This window comes from Aotus nancymaae, unplaced genomic scaffold (assembly GCF_030222135.1).
Source record: "Aotus nancymaae isolate 86718 unplaced genomic scaffold, 86718_ANA_hifiasm-v0.15.2.pri h1tg000011l, whole genome shotgun sequence".
Classification (NCBI taxonomy): domain Eukaryota; kingdom Metazoa; phylum Chordata; class Mammalia; order Primates; family Aotidae; genus Aotus; species Aotus nancymaae.
Window position 1 is genome coordinate 57,109,421 of NW_026988422.1, and position 24,173 is coordinate 57,133,593.

The 24,173-nt window shown below is 41.3% G+C and overlaps 1 protein-coding gene across 8 annotated transcripts in view; it reads right to left on the minus strand.

The window, feature by feature from the left end:
• Positions 1 to 21,569, minus strand: part of NUMB (NUMB endocytic adaptor protein) — a 176,359-nt gene extending 154,790 nt beyond the window's left edge. For all 8 annotated transcript variants that reach the window (XM_012438147.3, XM_012438140.3, XM_012438144.3 and 5 more), the window contains exon 1: positions 21,480 to 21,569. The gene's annotated coding sequence lies outside the window, so the exon portion shown is untranslated. The remainder of the gene's footprint in view (positions 1 to 21,479) is intronic.
• Between the last annotated feature and the right edge of the window lie 2,604 nt (positions 21,570 to 24,173).

Below are 24,173 nucleotides of genomic sequence, written 5' to 3' on the forward strand. Positions count from 1 at the left end.
CTCAAGCAATTCTCCCACATCAGCTTCCCAAATCACTAGGATTACAGGAGCACACCACCATGTCCAGTTAATTTTTGTGTTTTTGTAGAGATGGGGTTTCAGCATATTGCCCAGACTGGTCTCAAACTCCTGGGCTCAAGCTATCCTCCTGCATTGGCCTCTCAAAGTGCTGGGACTGTAGGCATAAACCACCATGTCCAGCAGTTTTTCAATATTTCTAAAGAAACATAAATTTAGACCTTATGTCACATATTTCATGGGAAGATCCCAAGTAGATCCAGATATTTATCAAAGGAAATCATTTTCCTATGTCCTATTTATAGAAAGTAGAAGTTAACAAAATATTATGCATTTATCAAATAGACAAAAAAATTTTTTTTTTTTTTTTTTTTTTTTTGAGGCAGTTTCACTCTGTCACACAGGCTGGAGTACAGCAGCGAGATCTCGGATCAAGGCAACCTCTGCCTCCCAGGTTCAAGTAATTATCATGCCTCAGCCTCCTAAGTTGCTGGGACTACAGGAGTTCACCACCATGCCAAACTATTTTTGTATTTTAAAATACATGATGTATTTTAAAGTGTAAAACTCAACTTTCCCCTATTTTATTTTTAGTAGAAATGGAGTTTTACACTTTAAAATACATCATGCTTGAAATCACACTCATAAATCCTATAGGTCATTAATTCTGTGTGTTTCAATCCATTTGGCTAAAAGTGGGTTTAAACTATTTAGAATGGAAGACTCTAAGTGGTTTTATTTATACAACATAGGTACTCTGGTCATTTTGGACATAATGAGAAGAAAGCAAAGAGAAGAAAGACACAGTAAAAGCTTTGGTCCTTCTAACTTACTTGCTCAACTGGGCCCAGGGGATAATTCTTGGTTCTTTTTTTTTCTTTTGTTTTTTTTTTTCTGAGACAGGGTCTTACTCTTGCCATCCAGGTTGGAGTGCAGTGGCACAATCTCAGCTCACTGCAGCCTTGACTTCCAGAGCTCAAGCAATCCTCCCACCTCAGACTCCTGAGTAGCAGGGACTATAAGCATGCACCATCACATCTGACTAATTTTTTGTATTTTTTGTAGAGATGGGGTTTTACCATGTTGCCCAGGCTGGTCTCAAACTCCTGGGCTCAAGCCATCTACCTGCCTCAGTCTCCCAAAGTGCTGGGATTATAGGTGTGAGCCACTGTGCCTAGCTCAAATTATATTTTTTCACAGAGAGGCAAAAAAATCATTAACATTAAAAATTATGTATCTTTTCTACAATACATTTCTTTTTAAATTTATTTCCATAGGTTATTGGGGAACAGGTGGTATCTGGTTACATGAGTATGTTCCTTAGTGATAATTATGGGATTTTGGTGCACCCATCACCCAAGCAGCATACAATGCACTCAATTTGTAGTCTTTTATCCCTCACCCACTTCCCACCCTTTCTCCTTGAGTCCCCAAAGTCCACTGCATCATTCTTATGCCTTTGCATCCTCATCCAGCTCCAATAATTCTTAATGAGACTATCAATGCATGAAACCTTCCACTTTCTCCCTATCAGTCTCCTGGTTTCATTTCTTCTTTATCCAACTTCAATTTTACAGTTTGTCAATATAATCATTCTTCTTACACAAATCAATGTTTCCCATGTCTCTCTCCTTCACACTGTCTTGACAAAACTGCAGCCAACCTTCTTTATGACTGCAACATAGTGGAATATTGTAGAAAATCAAACATCTAAACTGGTTATTGTCATAAATTCACAATCAACAACCTCAACCACAGCAATATTACTCTACAAGCTCCCTGGGCTGATACCTTTTCTTCAATCCTCAAACATCTCACCATTCTTCTCCATTCCTCCCACCCCTTTTAAATTATGATACTTTCATTAAGAAAACAGTAGCCATAGCCGGGCGCGGTGGCTCACGCCTGTAATCCCAGCACTTTGGGAGGCCGAGGTGGGTGGATCACGAGGTCAAGAGATCGAGACCATCCTGGTCAACATGGTGAAACCCCCGTCTCTACTAAAAATACAAAAAATTAGCTGGGCATGGTGGTGTGTGCCTATAATCCCAGCTACTCGGGAGGCTGAGGCAGGAGAATTGCCTGAACCCAGGAGGCGGAGGTTGCGGTGAGCCGAGATCGTGCCATTGCACTCCAGCCTGGGTAACAAGAGTGAAACTCTGTCTCAAAAAAAAAAAGAAAGAAAGAAAAGAAAACAGTAGCCATTAGATAGAAATTCCCTATCCTTTCCATAGTCAAATCTATAAGTCACCCTCCCCCTACCCCAACAGAACCAGTCATCTCCTTTCTCCTACTTTAATTTTTTTGAGACAGAGTCACTCTGTCGCCCAGGCTGGAGTGCAGTGGCACAGTCTTGGCTCACTGCAGCCTCTGCCTCCGGGGTTTAAGTGATTCTCCCACCTCAGCCTCCCCAGTAGCTGGGATTACAGCCAAGCACCACTATACCTGGCTAATTTTTGTATTTTTAGTAGAGACAAGTTTTCACCGTGTTGGCCATGTTGGCGTGGTATCTCATGCCTGTAATCTCAACACTTTAGGAGGCCGAGGAAGGCAGATCACTTGAGGTCAGGAGTTCCAGATCAGCCTGGCCAACATGGTGAAACCCTGTCTCTACTAAAAATACAAAAAATTAGCCAGGCATGGTGGCACAAGCCTGTAATCCCAGCTACTCAGAAGGCTGAGGCAAGAGAATCACTGGAACCCAGGACGTGGAGGTTGCAGTGAGCCAAGATCACGCCACCGCAGTACTTCAGCCTGGGAGACAGAGCAAGACTCTGTCTAAAAAAATAAAAGTAAAAGCTACTCTTCCTCACACACACTAAGCTTCAGTGTCTCAAAAATTTAAGCTCCCATGTTTTCCCACATGCAGGATGTACTACCTCCAGCTTTCTATGCAGTGGTTCCTTCTAGGTCGTCATACACATTTAAATGTCAACCCTATGTACAGCCTTCACCCACAAGATCAAAATGGGTTCCTTTGTTACTCTCTCATCCTGGCATACTATTCATTATTTTTATCACATATTCTTAAGTGGCAATTTTCCTATATATTTATCTTCTTATTTTATGTCTCCTTCCATTATACTATAAGCTCCATTAGGGCAGATTATTAAATAGATTCAACTCAAATTATCATTCAGGATCCACTACATGCAAGGAATCTTGACAGGCAACTTGGAAGTTACAAAGAGTAAATCAAAGTAACAAAGATCCTGTTCCCAGCATGTACATAATCTATTTATAGAGATAACTGCAATCTATTTGGAAAAATAACTGCAATTTTTTTTTTCAGTCAGGGTCTCACTCTGTTGCCCAGGCTGTAGTGCAGTGGCATGATCATGGCTGACTGCAACCTCCACCTCTGGGTTCCAGCGGTTCTCCTGCCTCAGCCTCCCAAGTAGCTGAAGCTACAGGCGCTCACCACCACGTCCGGCTAATTTTTGCATATTTAGTAGAGACAGGGTTTCAGCATGTTGGCCAGGCTGGTCTTGAACTCCCAGCCCAAAGTGATCTGCCCACCTCTGCCTGCCAAAGTGCTGGGATTATAAGCGTGAGCCACCCGTCCAGCCTGCATTCTTAACTATAATGCAAAGTGGATAATATACCATACAAAATCGGTAAAAAGTGCTATAGAATAGAAAGAGAAAGAGATAAAATGTGGAGAAAATGATGAAGAAAGCCCTTATAGAAAAATAGGGTACGGCTGGGTGCGGTGGCTCATGCCTGTCATCCCAGCACTTGGGGAGGCCAAAGCGGTGGATCACAAGGTCAGGAGATAGAGACCACCCTGGCCAACATGGTGAAACCCCATCTCTACTAAAAACACAAAAATTAGCTGAGCGTAGTGGCGTGTGCCTGTAATCCCAGCTTCTTCGGAGGCTGAGGCAGGAGAATCACTTGAACCAGGGAGCCGGAGGTTGTAGTGAGCTGAGATCATGCTATTGCATCATTCCAGCCTGGGCAAAAAGAGTGAAACTCCATCTCAAAAAAAAAAAAAAAAAAAGGCCGGGTGCGGTGGCTCACGCCTGTAATCCTAGCACTTTTGGAGGCCAAGGCAGGCGGATCACCTGAGGTCAGGAGTTCAAGACCAGCCTGACCAACATGGTGAAACCCTGTCTCTACTAAAAATACAAAAATTAGCTGGATGTGGTGGCATATGTCTGTAATCCCAGCTACTGAGGAGAGTGAGGTAGGAGAATCACTCGAATCCAGGAGGCAGAGATGGCAGTGAGCCAAGATTATGCCACTGCACTCCAGCCTGGGCAATGGAGCAAGATGCCGTCTCAAAAAAAAAAAAAAAAATCCAGGTAAAGTGTTGCTCAAAAAAAAAAAAAGTACTTCTAGGCTGGGTGCAGTGGCTCACACCTGTAATCCCAGCACTCTGGGAGGCTTCAGTGGAAGAATCGCTTGAAGTGAGGAGTTCGAGACCAGCCTGGACAATATAGCAAGACTTCATTCTATTTTTTAATTTTGTAATAAAAAAAATGAAAAATAGCTCTCTACAAAACACAACCTGAAGTCTTTTGAATCATTCAACTGATCAAAGTTCCCACCAATATTAACCAATAGCAAAAATGTACTCAAAAAAATCAATATGAATTATCATTATATAAAACTTCTGAGAAATCTTATGTTTGGAATAACTATTTCATTTTACTTTTAATTATAAATTCATCTCTGCTCTTACAAATGAGAATAAATCTGGATCCATATGTAGCAATAAAACACACAATCTTTTATTAAGGTATTTACTATCAATCTGCAAATTTGCCTGTCAAAGATATTTACCAAACCAAAAAAAAGTAAGTGTACAATATATTTAGTCATCTGGAAAATGTATGTTAAAACTACTCTAAGATGCCACTTCATACTCATTAGAATGACTAAAATCAAAGAGACTAACAACTCAAGTAGTGGCAAGGATGTGGAACAAATGATCTCATAAACTGCTGATGAAGTATTTAGATAATATAACTATTCCATGGTTCTCTTTGGAGAACCATTTGGCAATTTCTTATAAAGTTAAACATACATGTGCCCTGTGACACAACAATTTTATTGCATTCACCCAAGAGAAATGAAATGTTCACAAAAATATTCGCACAGGAATGTTTATAGCAGCCTTACTCATTATAATAGTCAAAAACTGAAAATTAGCCAAGCTCAACGGCTCACGCCTGTAATTCCAGCACTGTGGGAGGCTGAGGTGGGCAGATCACTTGAGGTCAGGAGTTTGAGACCAGCCTGGCCAACATGGTGAAACCCTATCTCTATTAAAAATACAAAAATTAGCAGGGCATGGTTGTGCATGCCTGTAATCCCAACTACTCAGGAGGCTGAGGTGAGAGAATCACTTGAATTCAGGATGCAGTGGTTGCAGTGAGCCGAGATCATGCCACTTTACTGTAGCCTGGGTGACAACGCAAGACTCTGTCTCAAAAAAAAAAAAATAGAAGAATGGAAAAACAAAGTGTGGTATATTCACAAAATGACAGTCTGTGTCATTTAGGAAATTATCTATTGTCTACAATAATGATGTATAATTCACGGCCGGGCACAATGGCTCATGCCTGTAATCTAGCACTTTTGGAGCCCGATGCAGGTGGATCATGAGGTCAGGAGTTTGAGACCAGCCTGGCCAATATGGTGAACCCCATCTCTACTGAAAATACAAAAACTAGCTGGGCATGGTGGTGCATGCCTATCATCCCAGCTACTTGGGAGGCTGAGGCAGAAGAATCACTTGAACCCTGGAGGCAGAGATTGTAGTGGGCCAAGATCATGCCACTGCACTCCAGCCTAGGCAAAAAAGTGAAACTCCAACTCAAAAAAAAAAAAATTATTCAATAATGATGCCTTATTTTGATTTTCTTCAGATTCTGTCTCGTTTTAAAGTGCATTTTAAACAGTCTCTAGTCGCAGATCATTTTGATTCTGAAAATAACCTTACCTTTTGTTTAGTAACTCACTTGGGTTTTCTTATCACAATATAAACTTTTGAAGGATTTTTAAATTGGTGCCTTTCAGAAGCAAATAAGTCACAGGGTTTTAAACGATACTCCTATAGAAACTCTTAAAATGTGTTTGCACCTATATATTTTTCTTTTTTTCTTTTTTTTTTTTGAGATAGTGTCTCTCTCTGTTGCCCAGATGAGTGCAGTGGCATGATCACGGCTCACAGCAGCCTCAACTTCCTGGGCTCAAGTGATCCTGGGAGTACCACTGGGCCTACAGACGTACACATCACCATGCCTGGCTAATTTTTGTATACTTTGTAGAGACAGGGCTTTGCCATGTTGCCCAGGCTGGTCTGGAACTCCTGAGCTCAAGCAATCCAGCCTCCCAAAGTGCTGGGATTACAGGCATGAGCCACCACACCTCACTTATTTTTCTCTTATGCATGCTCAGTCCATATTCATCTAACTGAAGTGTTCTCTCCAGAAATTACTCATGTAAGGAAAGACAGGCTTAAATTACTACTGTGATGGAAACAATGCCATAGGGAGACATAACCTGGACCTGAGGTAAATTGAATACCGTAATCAACAAACTGTGGCTTAGAGCTTGCAATTTTCTATTGATTATGGTTTCCTTAGTAGAAGAATAGATGTATAAAACAAAAAAGGACTACTATGCAGCAATAAAAAAGAATGTATTACCGATACACACAATAACATGGATGAATCTCAAAAGTATTAAGCAAAAGTAGTCATGTTAATAAAAAAAAACGTATGTGGTATGATTCCATTTATATGAAATTGGAGAACAGACTTAAAGTCAGAAAGTAGCTAGGGAGAAGGAGGGCAAAAGAACTTGGTGGGGACATGAAACAACTTTCTACAGATCATTTGTACAGATTAAGTCACAGTTCTGTATATTATCCATCCCTAGATTCCACGTAAGAATCAAAATCACCCAAAAGGAAAATGGACCAAGAACAAGAACAAGCAACTTCACTTAAAGGAAATACCTAAAGATTAATCATTATATTTTAAATGTCTCACTAGTGACCAAATAAATACAAATTTCAGTTACTATTTCCTATCAAATTAGCAAATATTTTTAAATAACAATACTGCTGGCAAAGCTGTACATCTCAATCTTATACACTGTTAATGGGAATGTAAACTGGTACAGCCATTTTAGAAAGGAACTACGCAATGTTCTGTTCTCCTGAGAGCTCTAGAAATGTTAATATACTTTGACTTGATAATTCCACTTACAGGAATCTATTTTGAGAATACAGAAATACTGAAAAAGACTTATATTCAGCAATATTCATGGTGTTTTATAATAATTGGAAATAAACAATGTAAGTGTGAACACAATAAAAATAGTAAATAATATGTCAATTAATGGAATATTCCTCAGTTGTTTTAAAATGTTTTCTGGCTGGGCGCAATTGCTCATACCTATAATCCCAGCACTTTGGGAGGCCAAGGCAGGTGAATCACTTGAGGTTAGGAGTTTGAGACAAAGCAACAGAGCAAGACTCTGTCTCAAAAACAGTTTTCAAATAATTATAATAAAAATAATAAAATACATATTATATGATATGTTGTTTAAAAAGCAGCCTCCAAAATTATGTGTATAGTAAAAATATGCATGAAGAAAAAACAGAAACAGACAAGAAATGTTAATGTGATTTTTAAAAATGAATTAGGGGCCAACATCGTAGAAACTATGATTATATCTCACAAGTGTCTGGGTTTCATTATGAGAACACAAGTGATATCCTTCACTAATGAGGTCTAGTGGAGGGAAGAAAAAAAGACTAAAAGAATAAGAACATTCATTAAAAAAAACAAACCATTAGCATTATTTTAAATAAAAATACCCAACTTATCAAATGAAGTCAAAGTTCTTCAGGGTATCCTAACAAATCTATTGTGAAGAAAAAGCTACAGAATTCAGTTCAATGCAAATATATACCAACCATGTTTAAAACTAGGGAAAATAATTAGATGATTTAGTGATTTTCCACAGAACTGAGCTCAAGCTATTTTACAAAGCAACAAAAGAAGGGAAAGGCACTGCCAGAAGTCAAGCCAGCAACCTGATTTCTGAGGAAATTAGTTTTTACTTGGCAAAGTACTGGCCTCTAAAGAAGCACAATTCTACAAATAGAGATGAGACACATAAAACTCCAACACTGTAAAAAAAAAAAGTCTGCTTTTCCCTTTGCTATTAAGATCTCCAAAAGAGAATAATTAATGAGTATTAAAAACAGGGAAAAAAAGACCCAATTTAAAGTTAAACATTCTAAAAACAGTAAGTTTCTTTCAAAATGCTAAGCAAATCTTACAAATTGTAAAACATTCTATTTTTGTTATTTTCAAAACTAAAAGGAAAATATCATGCTATTTCTAACCTTCAGTTAGGATTACATTGAAGACTTTAGTATTAATTATATTAATTATGGACTTAAATTTATCAAAGTTAATAAAACTTTATAATACTTCTATAATGTTTTTAATCATCACTACAGAATATTTCCTTGAATTTTCAATTTAAAAAATAAAGCCTTTATATGTGATCTTCCTTCAGAAAAAGGCTATGTGTAATAATACAAAAGAGTCTTCTTAAGATAAAAAGGGTGCAAGGATAGGTAAATTAAAGAGAAGAAGGGAGAGAGAAAGGAACATGTATGAAGATTTTCTTCCTTTAAGTCACATGTTTAAGGACCTGACCCTGATTTCTATTTAATGGCCTAGCACTGGAAGCTTCCAAGTAACTAATGACACAAGGATGCCCAGTAGGCAGGGATTAGCAGCTGAACTTCATTTACCGTTCAAATATAGGGTAATGTAAGGATGAAATTATACAACCTATATATTTAAATCAGCAGATTCATTTATAACCTATTCTTGCAACTCTAAACTGTTTACCTTGTACCATGACCCCAACTGCCGCTCTAGACCAAAAGGCCAACAAATTGCTACTAGGAAAAATTAGAGACAAAGCAGAAAATTTCATTAAACTTTGTAACAACCCAATAAACAAAAAGTAATGGTCTCAACTAATGGTGCTGGAACAACTAGCTATCCATATACAAAAGAATTAAGTTGAGCCCCTTCCCCCATACTATACACAAAAATTGCCTCAAAATGGATCACAGACTTAAATGTGACAGCCAACTCTATAAAACTCTTAGAAGACTCTGACATGGAGAAAAAAAAAATTAAAAAGAAAAAAGAGCCAGGTGCACTGGCTCACACCTGTAATCCCAGCACTTTGGAAGGCCAGGGCGGAGGGCGGAGGAGGGGGAATCACCTAAGGTCAGAAGTTCCAGACCAGCCTGACCAACACAGAGAAACGCCATCTCTACCAAAAATACAAAAATTAGCCAGGTGTGGTGGTACATGCCTATAATCCCAGATACTCGGAAGGCTGAGGCAGGAGAATCACTTGAAGCAGGGAGGTGGAGGTTGCAGTAAGCTGAGATTGTGCCATTGCACTCCAGCCTGGGCAGCAAGAATGAAACACTATCTCAAAAAAAAAAAAAAAAAAAAAAAAAAAAAAGAGGGAGAGAGAGAAAAGAAACTAAAGCTCTCACAAAAAAAAAAAAAAAGAAAAGAAAAAAAAGCTGGACTTTGTTAAAATGAAAAATTTTTGTATTTCAAAGGACACCATCAAGAAAGTGAAAAGAGAGCCCACAAAATGGGAAAAAATACTTGTAAATCATTAAGTCTGACAAGGAACTTACATCCAGAATATATAAAGAAAACATATATTATAACCCAATAATAAAAAGACAAACCAACTGTTAAAAAATGGGCAAGGATAGGCCGGTCGCGGTGGCTCACGCCTGTAATCCCAGCACTTTGGGAGGCCAAGGCGGATGGATCACGAGGTCAAGAGATCAAGACCATTCTGGTTAACATGGTGAAATCCCGTCTCTACTAACAGTACAAACAATTAGCTGGGCATGGTGGCGTGTGCCTGTAATCCCAGCTACTCAGGAGGCTGAGGCAGGAGAATTGCCTGAACCCAGGAGGCGGAGGTTGTGGTGAGCCGAGATCGCGCCACTGCACTTCAGCCTGGGTAACAAGAGCAAAACTCCGTCTCAAAAAAAAAAAAAAAAAATGGGCAAGGATATAAAAAGACACTTCTTCCAAGAAGATAGACAAATGGCCAATAAGCATATGAGAAGATTCGCAACATCACTAGGCATCAGGGAAATGAAAATCAAAACTACAATTAATTTCTACTTTATACCCACGAGAATAGCTCTACTCAAAAAGATTAGCCTGAGCTGCGGCTCACACCTATAATCCCAACACTTTGGGAGGCGAGGAGGAAGAATCGCTTGAGGCCAGGATTCCAGACCAGCCTGGGCAACATAGTGAGACCCCATGTCTACCAAAAAATTTAAAAAATAAAAATTAGCTGGGCATGGTGGTGTATGCCTGTAGTCCTAGTTACTAGGGAGGCTGAGGTGGGAGGATAGTTTCAGCCAGGAGTTTGAGGCTGCAGTGAGCTATCACGCCCACTACATTCCAGCTTGGGTGATAGACCAAGACCTTGTCTCAAGACAACAACAACAACAAAAAAGAGGTGATAACAAGTTAGTGACAATGCAAATTGGAATCCTTATTCACGCTGCTGGTGGGAACGTAAAATAGTGTAGATGCATGGTGGCGCACGCCTGTAGTCCCAGCTACTCGGGAGGCTGAGGCAGGAGAATTGCCTGAACCCAGGAGGCGGAGGTTGCGGTGAGCCGAGATCGCGCCATTGCACTCCATCCTGGGTAACAAGAGCGAAACTCCGAAAAAAAAGAAAATCTCAAAAGAGTTACCATATGACCCAGCAATTCCACTACTTATGGACATATACACACAAAAAATGAAAACAGGCCAAGCACAGTAGCTCACAACTGTAGTCCCAGCACTTTGTAGGGGGAGGCAGGAGAATAGCTTGAGCCTAGGAATTCAAGACGAGCCTGGGCAACACAGTGAGAGAATCTCTCTAAAAAGGGGGGAGGAAAAAAGGCCAGCATGGTGGTGCATGCCTGTGGTCCCAGCTACTCGAGAGGGTGAGGTGGGACATCTCTTGAGCCTGGGAGGTTAAGACTGCAGTAAGCAATAATTGCACCGCTACACTCCAGCCTGGGCTACAGAGCAAGACCCCATCTCAAAAATAATAGTAATAATAGTTTAAATTGTTTTAAAAAGAAAAAAGAAATGAAAACACATGTTCACACAAAAACTTATAAATGAATGTTCATGTCAGCTTTATTTGAATAGCCAAAAACTAGAAATAATCCAATGTCTATCAGCAGGAGAAGAAATTTTTAAAATTGCAATATATCCATATTATGGAACACTATTCAGCAATAAAAAGTAATGGATTGATACACAAATAACATGGATAAATCTCGAATTAATTAGGCAGAGTGAAAGAAGTCAGACATCCCCTCTCAAAAGAAAAAAAAAAATAATATATACTATATGATGTTATTTATAAAAAATTCTGGAAATTGCAAATAATCCATAATGACAGCAGATCAGGAGTTGCCTGTGGGATTAGAAAGGGAGAGATGGATTACATAAGGTAGGAAACTTTTGGGGCGATGGGTATGTTCCTTCCCTTAGTTGTAGTGTACACATATGTAAAAACTTATTATACTGTTAACATTTTTTTTTGAGATAGGGTCTGGCTCTGTTGCCCCGGCTGTAGTGCAGTGGTGCAATCTCAGCTCACTGCAACCTCCACCTCCTTGGCTCAAGTGATCCTCCTGCCTCAGCATCCCGAGTAGCTGGGACTACAAGCACACACCTCCACTCTTGACTGATTTTTGTATTTTTTGTTGACATAGGGTTTCACCATGTTGGCCAGGCTGGTCTCAAACTCATTGAACTCAAGCAATCCACCCTTAGCTTCCCAAAGTGCTGTGCTGGGATTACAGGCTTGAGCCACTGTACCCAGCCCTGTTTACCTGAAATATGGGCAGTTTCACTGTATGTCAATTATACCTGAATAAAGCTATTTTTCAAATGCGCATGTTTGGTAAGAAAAAAGTAGAAAAAGGATGGGTGCAGTGACTCACACATGTATTTCCAGCGCTTTGGGAGGTTGAGGTGGGTGGATCACTTGAGTTCAGGAGTTCGAGACCAGCCTGGCCAACATGATGAAACCCCATCTCTACTAAAAATACAAAAATTAGCCAGGTGTGGTGGTGCATGCCTGTAATCCCAGCTACTTGGGAGGCTGAGGCAGGAAAATCGCCTGAACCTGGGAGGCAGAGGTTGCAGTGAGCTGAGATTGCTCCATTGCACTCCAGCCTGGGCAACAAGAGTGAAACTCCATCTCAAAAAAAAAAAAAAAAAAAAAAAAAAGTAGGAAAAACAGGCTGAGAGCTTCTAAATATGACAGAACTTTTTAAAAGTCAAAATATTTGGCCAGGCACAGTGGCTCATGCCTATAATCCCAGCACTTTGGGAGGCCAAGACAGGTGGATCACATAAGGTCAAGAGTTCAAGACTAGCCTGGCCAACATGGCGAAACCCCATCTCTACTAAAAACACAAAAAATTAGCCGAGCATGATGGCGGGCGCCTGTAATCCCAGCTACTCAGAAGGCTGAGGCAGAGATGTGCTTGAACCCAGGAGGCGGAGCTTGAAAAGCCAAAATATTTAACTGACCCTCACATGGTAATAGCTGAATTTTCAGCATCCACTGATGGAGAAAATAGTCAAAACACAACCAAAGCTACCCTGAATTCAGGCTCTCCTTTTAAAAATAAAGATTTTTAAAACTCATCTCAATATCTGAAGAATGAAACTGTATATACATACATACATATGTTTAGAACATAATGCTTTAATCTAATTCTTCTCTTTAAGAAGGCAGGCAATAATTGATGAATATATGGATTTAAGAACTCTAGATAACTGCAGAAAACATCTACCCCAACCCAAAGACTTGCAGGTAACAAACTGAGAACCACTGATAAAGATACCCAGTGCCAAGAAGATTCAATACAGCACTTAAATATTATCTTAAATAAAATAGAAGTCAAGTCTAATGAAAATTTATCTAATAGGTTCCCTAGCTTCATAATTCAAAATAATTTAGAGATTAGCTGTAACACTGCTAACCTGGGTGCAGATAATTAAGAATTTACAGCAGAGCGAGGGGGCCCACACCTGTAATTCCTGTACTTTGGGAGGCTGAGGCAGGCAGATCATGACCCTCCTGACCAACATGGTAAAACCCCATCTCCTAAAAAAAAAATACAAAAATTGGCTGGGCACGGTGGCTCACACCTGTAATCCTAGCACTTTGGGAGGCAGAGGTGGGTGGATTACCAGAGGTCAGGAGTTCAAGACCAGCCTGGCCATCATGGTGAAACCCCATCTTTATTTTATTTTTAAAAAATATAAAAAAATATTAAAAAAAGAAAAAAATACAAAAATTAGCTGGGCATGGTGGTGCATGCCTGTAGTCCCAGCTACTCGGGAGGCTGAGGCAGGAGAATCGCTTGAACCCAGGAGGCGGAGGTTGCAGTGAGCCAATATCGTGCCACTGTACTCCATGGGGGCAACACAGCAAGACTCCGTCTCAAAAACAGGAAAAAAAATAAATAAGCCAGGCATGGTGGAGCACCCCTGTAGTCCCAGCTACTCAGGACAATTGCTTGAATTTGGGAGGCGGAGATTGCAGGGAAGCGGTGATTGCAGGGAGGAGAGACTGTGCCACTGCACTCCTGCCTGGGCATCTTTAAATAAATAAATAAATAGATGAAATTAAGTAAATAAACCTTCATAGATTTATCTACATGATACAATTGAAATGTACCTGAGATGTAGATATGCACAACTGACTAGATGAAAATATCACTAACACACTTTTCCAAAGTCAAAGGTAATCAAGGCCAATCTTAAAGTTATGAATTTAGCTGATTTCTGTGTACCTGGTTGCCCCAGCTTTGCCTTTATTCAGAGCTAAGCAGTATTCTACAGCTTTTCCCTCTTCTTCCCTAATTAAACTAGAAATGTTCCAAATTAACTGTAATTCACCTTAATATAATCAAGTTACCATAATTAAGATTTTGCTGTCCTACTCAGAGAATTCAAGACTTTGATCTTGGTTAAAATAATGTAAGATAGGCTAGGCAAGGTAGCTCATAACTGTAATCCCAACACTTTGGGATGATCGCCTGAGTTTAGGAGTTTAACAAAACCCTGTCTCTACCCCCCCGCCCCCCAAAAAAATGGCTGAGCATGGTGGCTCACACCTGTAATTCTAGCACTTTCGGAGGCCAGGGCAGGTGGATCACCTGAGGTCAGGAGTTCAAAAACAGCCTGATCAACATGGTAAAACCCTGTCTCTACTAAAAATGCAAAAATTAGCCAGGCATGGTGGCACACGCCTGTAATCCCAGCTACTTGGGAGGCTGAAGCAGGAGAATCACCTGAACCCATGAGGCAGAGGTTGCAGTGAGCCGACATGGTGTCATCGTACTCCAGCCTGGGCAACAAGAGTGAAACAATGTCTTTTGGGGGTTGGTTGGCCAGGTATGGTAGCTCATGCCTGTAATCCTAGCACTTTGGAAGGCCAAGGTGGGCAGATCACAAGGTCAAGAGATCCAGACTATCCTGGCCAACATGATGAAACTCCGTCTCTACTAAAAATACAAAAACTAGCTGGGCTTAGTGGTGCGTGCCTGTAATCCCAGCTACTCTGAAGGCCGAGGCAGGAGAATCGCTTGAACATGGGAGGCGGAAGTTGCAGTGAGCCAAGATTGCACCACTGCACTCCAGCTGACGACAGAGCAAGACTCCATCTCAAAAACTAAAAATTAAAAAAAAATTAACTGAGCAAGCCTATAGTCCCAGCAACTGGGGAAGCTGAGGCAGGAAGATCACTTGAGCCCAGGATGTTAAGGCTACAGTAAGCCATGGTCATGACATTGCGCATCTTCCTCCTAGGCAAAGAGCAAGACTCTCAAAAAAAAGTAAAGTAAGTTATCAGCAAACAAGTGGGGACAAACAGGGTTTTTGTGGGTAGAGAAGGGGAAATCACTAAACATTAATTACTAATATAGCAACTCCTTGGTTAATACATTTAAGAAGACTGTGGGGTCTCTTGGTAATCCCATACTCCACTGGAGAGGACAAGTGGGAAGGGTTGGACTAGTAGAGGTTGCTGGGAACCTCCCAAGAGCTGCAGAAGCAGAGATAAGTCAAATCTTCTAAATCCACAGGGTCCTTCCAAGGCTGTCATCCTCATTGCTTCTTAGCCTTTTGGCTCAGATCAAGTGTCCAAGGCTCTCATCCTCTAGAACTACCACTTCTTAGTCTACTTACTTGCCTTCTGACATGCTTTCTTGAGGGGAAGAAAACAAAGGAAGAGTTATAACAAGCAGCAGAGCTGGGCACAGTGGCTCACACCTGTAATCTCAGCACTTGGGAGGCTGAGGCGGGCGGATCACAAGGTCAGGAGTTCAAAACCAGCCTGACCAACATGGTGAAACCCCGTCTCTACCAAAAATACAAAAATTAGCCGGGCATGGTGGTGCGCACCTATAATCCCAGCTACTCAGGAGGCTGAGGCAGGAGAATCACTTGAACCTGGGAGGCAGAGGTACAGTAAGCTAAGATCGCATCACTGCACTCCAGACTGGGCTACAGAAACTCCAACTCAAAAAAAAAAAAAAAAAAAAACACAAGCAGCAACTGCAGAGAATGAAGAATAAGTCCAGGGGAAAGTGTTGCAAATAGAATCATCCTCCTTTACATGTCACTCCAGGAAAACTGCCAAGAACCACTCACTCCTCTAGACACACTTCCTGCAGATCCTCCCGACTCCTCCTTAAGCATGTCAGTATTCTCCTTATTCTCCCCGCATTTCAATCCTCCTTTTGCCTCAAGATTTTGAAGTGCATGTTTTATAATCTCCAAAATATATGGCAGTATTGTACGAAGTATTTAATGATATCCTACTGATCATTACCTGTGTGTCGCAGCTGAACATAAACCCTAAAGCCTTGTATAGTATTTCTGCCTCTTATAATAAAATTTATGTTACATTATTAAAACAAATTTCCTTTGTCACTAAGGGATGTATTATAATGTCAAGATTAAAAAAATAAGATAGTGGCCAGGCATGGTGGCTCACGCCTTTAATCCCACCACTTTGGGAGGCCGAGGAGGGCAGATAACAAGGTCAAGGGAAATCTAGACCATCCTGGCCAACATGGTGAAACCCCATCTCTACTAAAATACAAAAACATTTAGCCAGGCATGGTGGGGCATGCCTGTAGTCCCAAGCTACTCGGGAGGCTGAGGCAGGGGAATCGCTTGAACCTGGCAGGCAGAGGTTGCAGTGAGCCAAGATCGCGCCATTGCACTCCAGCCTGGCAACAGAGCGAGACTCAATCTCAAAAAAAAAAAAAAAAAAAGATAGCAAAAAAAAAATTTTTAATTTAAGGAGTATATTGTTTTATTTCTCCCCACCCCTATCCAGAAGACATAAAAGGAGGGAGGGAGGCAGAAAGGGAGGTGGGGAAGGGTTGAAGAACTACTGGGTACTATGTTCACTACCTGGGTGACAGAACCAATCATACCCCAAACCTCAACATCACACAATATACCCACATAACCAACCTGCATATGTACTCTCTGAATCTGAAGTAAAAGTTGAATTTTTTTTTTGAAAAGAGGAAAAAATCAGCCAGGCGTGGTGGCTCACACTTGTAATCCCAGCACTTTGGGAGGCTGAGATGGGCAGATCACGAGGTCAGGAGTTTGAGACCAGTTATGGTAAAACTCCATCTCTACTAAAAAAAAAAAATACAAAAATTAGCCAGGAGTGGTGGCACACACCTGTTGTCCCAGCTACTCAGGAGACTGAGGCAGGAGAATTGCTTGAACCTAGGAGGCAGAGGTTGCAGTGAGCTGAGATCATGCCACTGCACTCCAGCTTGGGTGACAGAGACTCCATCTCAAAACAAATAAATAAATAAAAGAGAAAAAAATGAGAGTTCAGAAATCAGCAGAATTCAAGATCTATTCTCCAGCAATCAAAACCTGTTAAGCACAATAAATGTGTTTTGGCAAGTCCAAAATAAAATGTAACTTTTCAAGTACTCTATTATATACTTTTTTTTTTTTAAGGTGATTAGTTCAGAAATCTTTAAAGCAAACTAAAAACTAGATATAAAGGTTTTATACTTGTACAGAACTAGATTTTCCATTACACACATTTCCATTAAAATTTATTGTACAGCAAGTTGGAGAGCAGAAAGCAGAAAAGCAGATCAGAGACTATTATAAAACAAAACAAGGCTTCTCTGAATTAGAAAATAAACTTCATTAACTAGTGTTAATTGAACTTCCACTTCTTCAAATCACTTACATAAACAAAACTTTGATATGTGAAACTGAGTCTCACTAAAAAGCATAAGGCACATAGTTTCTTTGGGATTTAAAAACCACCATTTATTCAACTACAGATAATCATACCCCACTGTAAAATGATTTGGGCAATCAAAGCTATTCCTAGATAAGTATAATCAGATGAACAGTAAGTCCACTTACTAACACCAGGTAATCAAACTGCTCAGTGTTCTCAATTACGAAGAATGAACTTTTCTATTTGTCACACACTCGAAGGATTTCACATTCTTCCATCATTTGGTGCAGAACTGAACGATCTACATAAATGTACCATGACTTAAAAACTCCAGTGGTAGGAATAATCCACTGAACGCAATGCAAGAAATCAAAAGCTTTCCTTCTCAGAACTTTTGTCACAGAAAAAAATTAGTAAATTTGTTTTGTGAAAAGACTGCATCTGCTTTAGAACTCAGACATGCAATGGCTGTATGCCTTGCAGTCTTCCAAATGAAAACAAAAATTTTAAATATAATCTGAAATAAAACTAAAAATGATTTTTGAGAGAGAAAAACAATCAAAAAAATCCTGATGCAAAGTTGTAATAACAGTTTCTTCACAATTTCATAAAACATTAATGAAAGGGTTACATAATCCCCTGGATTAAGGATTTTAAAGAAAGCTGCAAGGATCTCTTTCAGTTTTCAATACTGCCTTCTCTGTTCTTACAGCCACTAAAACATATCTAAATCAACTCCTAAATATAAACCATCTAACTTTCAATAGAAGACAAATCAAACCAAGTGCAGAAAAAACATATATATTCTTTTTAAAAACACACTGTAAATTACATTTAAGTTCCTCAAACAAGTTTACAACATGTACCACATCCAGTTTATTCTCAAGGGAGAAAACCATCAAAACAAAAGCTCCCGCTTAAGAAATGATATACTTTGTAGTTAAGCCTCTATCCCAGGTGCATTTTGCTGTCACGTATTATCACGATTTCTTTTCTCAACAAAAATCTAGAAATTGTATATCTAGTTCCTTTAAAGATACCTGTGTATTATATGTTTTATATTTAGTGTAATGACAAGAAATGCTTAATACTGTTACTCTCTAAAAAGGAAATATCTTTTCATTTTTCTCTTTTGCAATGTTCCTTACCTTGTTTTTGCTTATTTTCTACACATGAAATTTTCTCAAGCCAGTCCATTCAGTGTCAGTTGTTTACTGTCAATATGTCTGTGTATACTCAGGCTTTTATAATGCTTTACAGTACAGTGATAAAAAAGAAAGGGTGAACAAGAGGGCATAAGTGAAACAAAAGTGTACCACATTTGAGGAACACCATTCAACTTCTCTGCCTCAAATTCCCTTAAGTTTTCATGCCAAAGATTCTCAATATCCAAAAAAGTTCCAGAGTCGGAGGCATAACACAATATGCAAAAAGACAAACACAGGAGGAACCAAATCTGAAACTGAAGAAATTTAATGAAATGTTAATACTCCCCCCAAAAAAATAAAAATAAATAAATAACAAACCCAACCCCTAGAGACTGGGTGGGAAGTTGCTTTTGAGACACTGCATGGCTCAAGGTTTTTCAAACTTTTTTTGAGACGGAGTTTCGCTCTTGTTGCCCAGGCTGGAGTGCAATGGTGTGATCTCAGCTCACTGCAACCTCCGTCTCCCAGGTTCAAGCAATTCTCCTGCCTCAGCCTCCCAAACAGCTGGAGTTACAGGCACGCACCACCAAACCCGGCTAATTTTGTATTTTTATTAGAAACAGCCTGGTCTTGAACTCCTGACCTCAAGTGATCCACCCACCTCAGTCTCCCAAAGTTCTGGGATTACAGCCGTGCCCGGCTTTCAAACTTTTTTTTTTAAGAGATGGGGTTTCACCATATTGGCCAGACTGGTCTTGAACTTCTGACCTCATGATCCACCCACCTCAGCCTCCCCAAAGTGCTGGGATTACAGGTATGAGCCACCACGCCTGGCCTTCAAACTTTTTTAACTGTAAGAAATGTATTTTATCCTTTGACCAGGAATTCAAAAAAAAGAAAAACAAAGAAAGACAAAGAGAGAGAAAGAAACACACTTCACATTGTAAAGTGTACATATATGTAGGAGAAAAGTTTTTCCCAAAACAATACTTTTCCTTACCAAGTGCAATGTCAGTGCATTCTGTTCCACATTTTATTTTTAATGCTAGTAAAACAACACTGATTTTATAAATTATTAAAAAATCACAGTCCACAGTTTGAAAAACACAGGCTTAAAAATGGGTATCCTTTGTAATAGGATCTTTTTGGTAATTTGCCTCTACCTGTCTCTTTAACAGGATAAGCAGGTATTTTAAAGCTGCTACCACTATTACTGATTTCATTAAAGTAAGTGGTTCTTAAAGTGTGGTCCTCTAACCAACGTGATCATCATTTGAGATAAATATAAATTATTGGGCCCCACCCCAGACCTACTGAAACCCCCAGGTGAGGCCAAGCAATCTACAGTTTACCAAGCCCTCCAGGTGATTTTGATGCAAGCCAGTATCTGGGAGCCACCCCATTGAAGAAGTCTTTATCTTCTATTTTGCAATCCAGTACACACTACAATGTGCCAGTCACTATCCTAAAAGCTCTATAAATACTAACTCACATGAAAAAAAAAAACCAACACCACCTTATAAAGTAGGATCTATTACTATTAGCATTCTGATGAGGAAACTGCACAGAAACTTAGCTAAGTGGTGGAACTACAACTCAAACTTATTTTCAGTTTAGCAAAGTATGCCTATTCTTTTTCTGATCAAGTATCTACTTCCACTCCTTTAATTCAGCTACTCCTCCCCTCTCAAATTCCCCACCCTGTCAATGAACTTATTTCCAATATTACTGTCATCATCCTAAAACAAATTTCTTTTCTAAAACACTAGAATGCAAGTCACTTAACCTTGCTTTTTGGAGCTTTTCTTTGGTCCTAGATGGCAACTTAGCATTAATTATGAAGCTGAAGTTTCTTCTATTTCTGAAGACCTCTGAACCTATTAATGGCTCTACTGTTAATTTCTCTTGTATCTAATGTCCTAGCCAGTTCCACCAGATGATTACTCTCTCCTCAGCCAACTTTCTTTCTCGTCCACCTTATCTACTACCCGCTCCTATAGGGATTATTTCTCCCCTACCCCCGCCATCTCCGTTCCATTTTGCACGACTCCTCTCCAACTGAGAGAACTTCCACTTCCCTGCTGGCTCCTCACCCCAGTCTCAAACCCGAGCCACTCCTCGAGGACTTCTTTCCTGGTCCCCTGGGGATCCTCAGACCCAGGAGCTGCCAGGCCGGTTGGGTCTCCCATCCCAGCCCAGCTACGGGGAAGGCGGGGGTAGGGCGCTCCGGTTCCTCCCTCGTGCAGTTCAAGGTCTCCACCCGTCCGACCCTCCGAAGACCCGCTGCTCATCTCCCCCAGGAGCCCCCTCCCTTAGGCAGCCGCTTTTCTCAGTAGGGTCCCCAACCCCCTCCGAGCGTTTCCTCAGACGCCCCTACTTGAAGCAAGTCTGCTCCCTGTCACCCGGGACCCCGGCCACCCTCGGTCTTCCCACCTCCCTCAGACCGAGGCCACCCGCCGTTCCCCTGCCCCCCACCCATCCCACTCTCTCCACACGGGCCGCTGCCGGGCTGCCCGGGTTCCCTTTTTCCCTGGCACCCAAGCTGTCCCGGGACACCCCAAGACACCCTGACCTCGGAGCAGGTAGTTACAGGTCACCCCCTCTCTGGGACCCTGTCCGCTTCCGTCTCCTCAGAGACCTATTCCTCACACACTGGCCACCGGTCAGTGCCCCAGACCGGAGCAGCTAGACGTCCCAAGGGACCTCCTGGCCTGACCCGCGTGGGTCTGGCCCCAGCCTACTTTCCTCGGGCGAACTCCGCAGCCAGAAGCCCAGCCATTCTTCCCCCAGCCCAGTCAGCGAGAACTCGCCGCCGCCCCCGCCGCCGCCGCCCTGGCCCCGGCTCCGACTGGAAGTCCAGGCCCCCTTCCTCCGGCCTCCGCCTCCGGAGTGCTGAGCTGGACATTCCGCCCCGCGGCGGCCCCCAGATCTCTGACTCGCGTTACCAGCACTCACCTGCCGCTGCCCCCGACCAACTCCAGCGCCACTGCCTCTACCTCGGCCGCCAGTGGCCACCAAGCGCCACCACCTCCCCCATGACAACAGGCCCACCCCCTTTCATACTTCTAACCTATCCATTGGATAGTGGGGCGGCAGTTCTCCTCTTTGATTGGCTTGGCATACCCGCCCGTCATCGCGTCTTTACCGCCCCCTTTCCTGAACCCGGTATTCGCCCCCGCCCGGACCTGGAGCGTCCTAGCCCAAGCTTTAGTTGTAATTGGTTGAGGGTTGGGCAATTCGAAGTTATGATAGGCTACCAAAAATGTCTGTTAAGCTAACTGGCAAGCGATGTGACGACTAAGGTTGATTCAAGCTTGTGCACAGTTTGGTTGCACAGTAGAAAGCAAAGGCGGGGCAAACGCTCACATCCGAGGTTACCAAGGAAGGGTTAACTCTTTGTTGTAGAGTTTTCTCTGTAAACTCTTCCACTTCTCCAGCTCCCTTCCTACAAGGAGAAGCTTATCTCTGCTAGCTTTACTCATAGGGGTAGTACTTACAAAACACTAACATCAGATGTTGTGTTTAAGTAGGCTCTGGGGAGAAAGATATCTTAGAGATAGAAATGTTCCCTTTTTTCCTTTGGATGCGCCCAATTTCATTGAAGTTCTTTCCAGGATCATCCATGCTAAAGGGCAAAGCGCAACCTTTCGTTTAGCAGAAATCAGTCAACTTCGGTTGCAATTATAAACGTCGTCAATAAACTGAAGTGGTTTGTTGGGAGTTATCCAGCTTTCAGATACATTCCTGCCAAGTGGCCAGGCAGCCATTAGCAACTTTCTTTTTCTTTTTTTTTTTTGAGACGGAGTTTTGCTCCTGTTGCCCAGGCTGGAGTGCGGTGGCGCTATCTCGGTTCACCGCAACCGCCGCCTCCGGGTTCAAGCGATTCTCCTGCCTCAGCCTCCTGAGTTGCTGCAACTACAGGCGCGCCCCACCACGCCCGGCTAATTTTTTAATATATTTTTAGTAAAGACAGGGTTTCTCCATGTTGGTCAGGCTGGAGCTCCCGATCTCAGGTGATCTGCGCGCCTTGGCCTCCTAAAGTGCTGGGATTGCAGACGTGAGCTACCACGCCCGGCCCGCAGATTTCTAATAAGCGGACCGTATTATATCCTTATGATGCTGCGGAAATTAGAATTCCGCTTCCCCCATCTCTCACTGCCAGTTTGTTTTTCTGTTCAGCAATTCTTAAATAGCCCTACTAGCTGTGTGTCAGATACTTTAAAAGATTCTCTCATTTTATTTTTTCTAAACCTCTCTTCTTCCTAGCTGTCTAAATTAGGGCCATTGAACGAACTGCCGGGTTGTGTTTTTTTTCCCCTCACTTGGCACAATGCACAAGAATAAATTATTACATTTTTTATTCACTTGGGTACAAATCACAGTAGGCATTTTGAGAAATCTAGTGTTGCTATAAAAACTCTTGTGCTCCTAGAAATATATTCATCATTAGCTTTTTGCTTTTCTTTTTTCTTTTTTTTTTAACACCCACTTTTCCTGCTCCTAAATAACAAAATGCTGGTCTGATTACTCTTTCAATTTCTAAATCAGATTTAAATGTACCTTCTCACAACTCCACTTATGATACACAAACCCATGGGCCATGAAACATAGCACCCAGGGATGGGTTAAGACACTGTTGAGCCATTTGGCGGCTCACACCTGTAATCCCAACACTCTGGGAGGCCAAGGCAAGCAGATCACTTGAGGTCAGGAGTTCGAGACCAGCCTGGCCAACATGGTGAAACCCTGTCTCTATAGATCGAGTCACTGCACTCCAGCCTGGGCAACAGAGCGAGACTCTGTCTTAAAAAAAAAAAAAAGAAAGAAGAAGAAGAAGACGACACTGTCAAGGAGGCATTCCCTGAAGGATGTGGAGTTTGGAAATTTTGTGCTTTGTTCCTTTCTTCTTTCTGCTAACTCTTTGTCTCATATTTATTCTATTTACTAACCTCCTTGTTCTTTGCAGAGCAAGTTACAAGGAATCTAAAACTGGTTTATTATTCGGAAAAATATTGTCTATTTTCTAATCTAGTTTAAATAAAGTACATACTTCTATCACCAAACTAAGCAGAAATTATTCCTCCAGTAACTATACATAACAATATTAAGTGCCTTTGCCTGGTTATTTTCTGGAACTTTCCTCCCCCTCCTCTCTTCCTCACCTTCGAATTTATAAATAACCTCTCATTCAATTCAATGACTCACAAAAAGCCTGTGAAAGGAAAGTGGAAAAGCCAAAATAACTTAGAGATGTCTGAATCATTCAGTTGAAGGAAGGATCAGACATTGACCATGATAAGATAGACGCCAAGACATAAGGCAAGCCTGAGCTAACATCCCATAACATATGAAGTAATGCAAACGTGAAGATGCCCCAGGAAAAAGCAAATACCAGTATGTCCTTTCACACAGCCTTTTAATATATCACCAGCAGCTTGCTTCTCTCTAGTCTTGGCAGTGTGCCGTACTACCAATTTTAGAGCAAGTTAGAAGACAATTAATGTCCTGACAGATAGGAAACAATAACGTCATAGAGGGCATGACCATTATTATGGTGCTTTGGGTAATAATGGCTCTTTCACAGCCATAGTGACTAGGTGCCATAGAGAACATAGAATTAGGCCAGCCTTGCTAAGTGTACTTGCCATC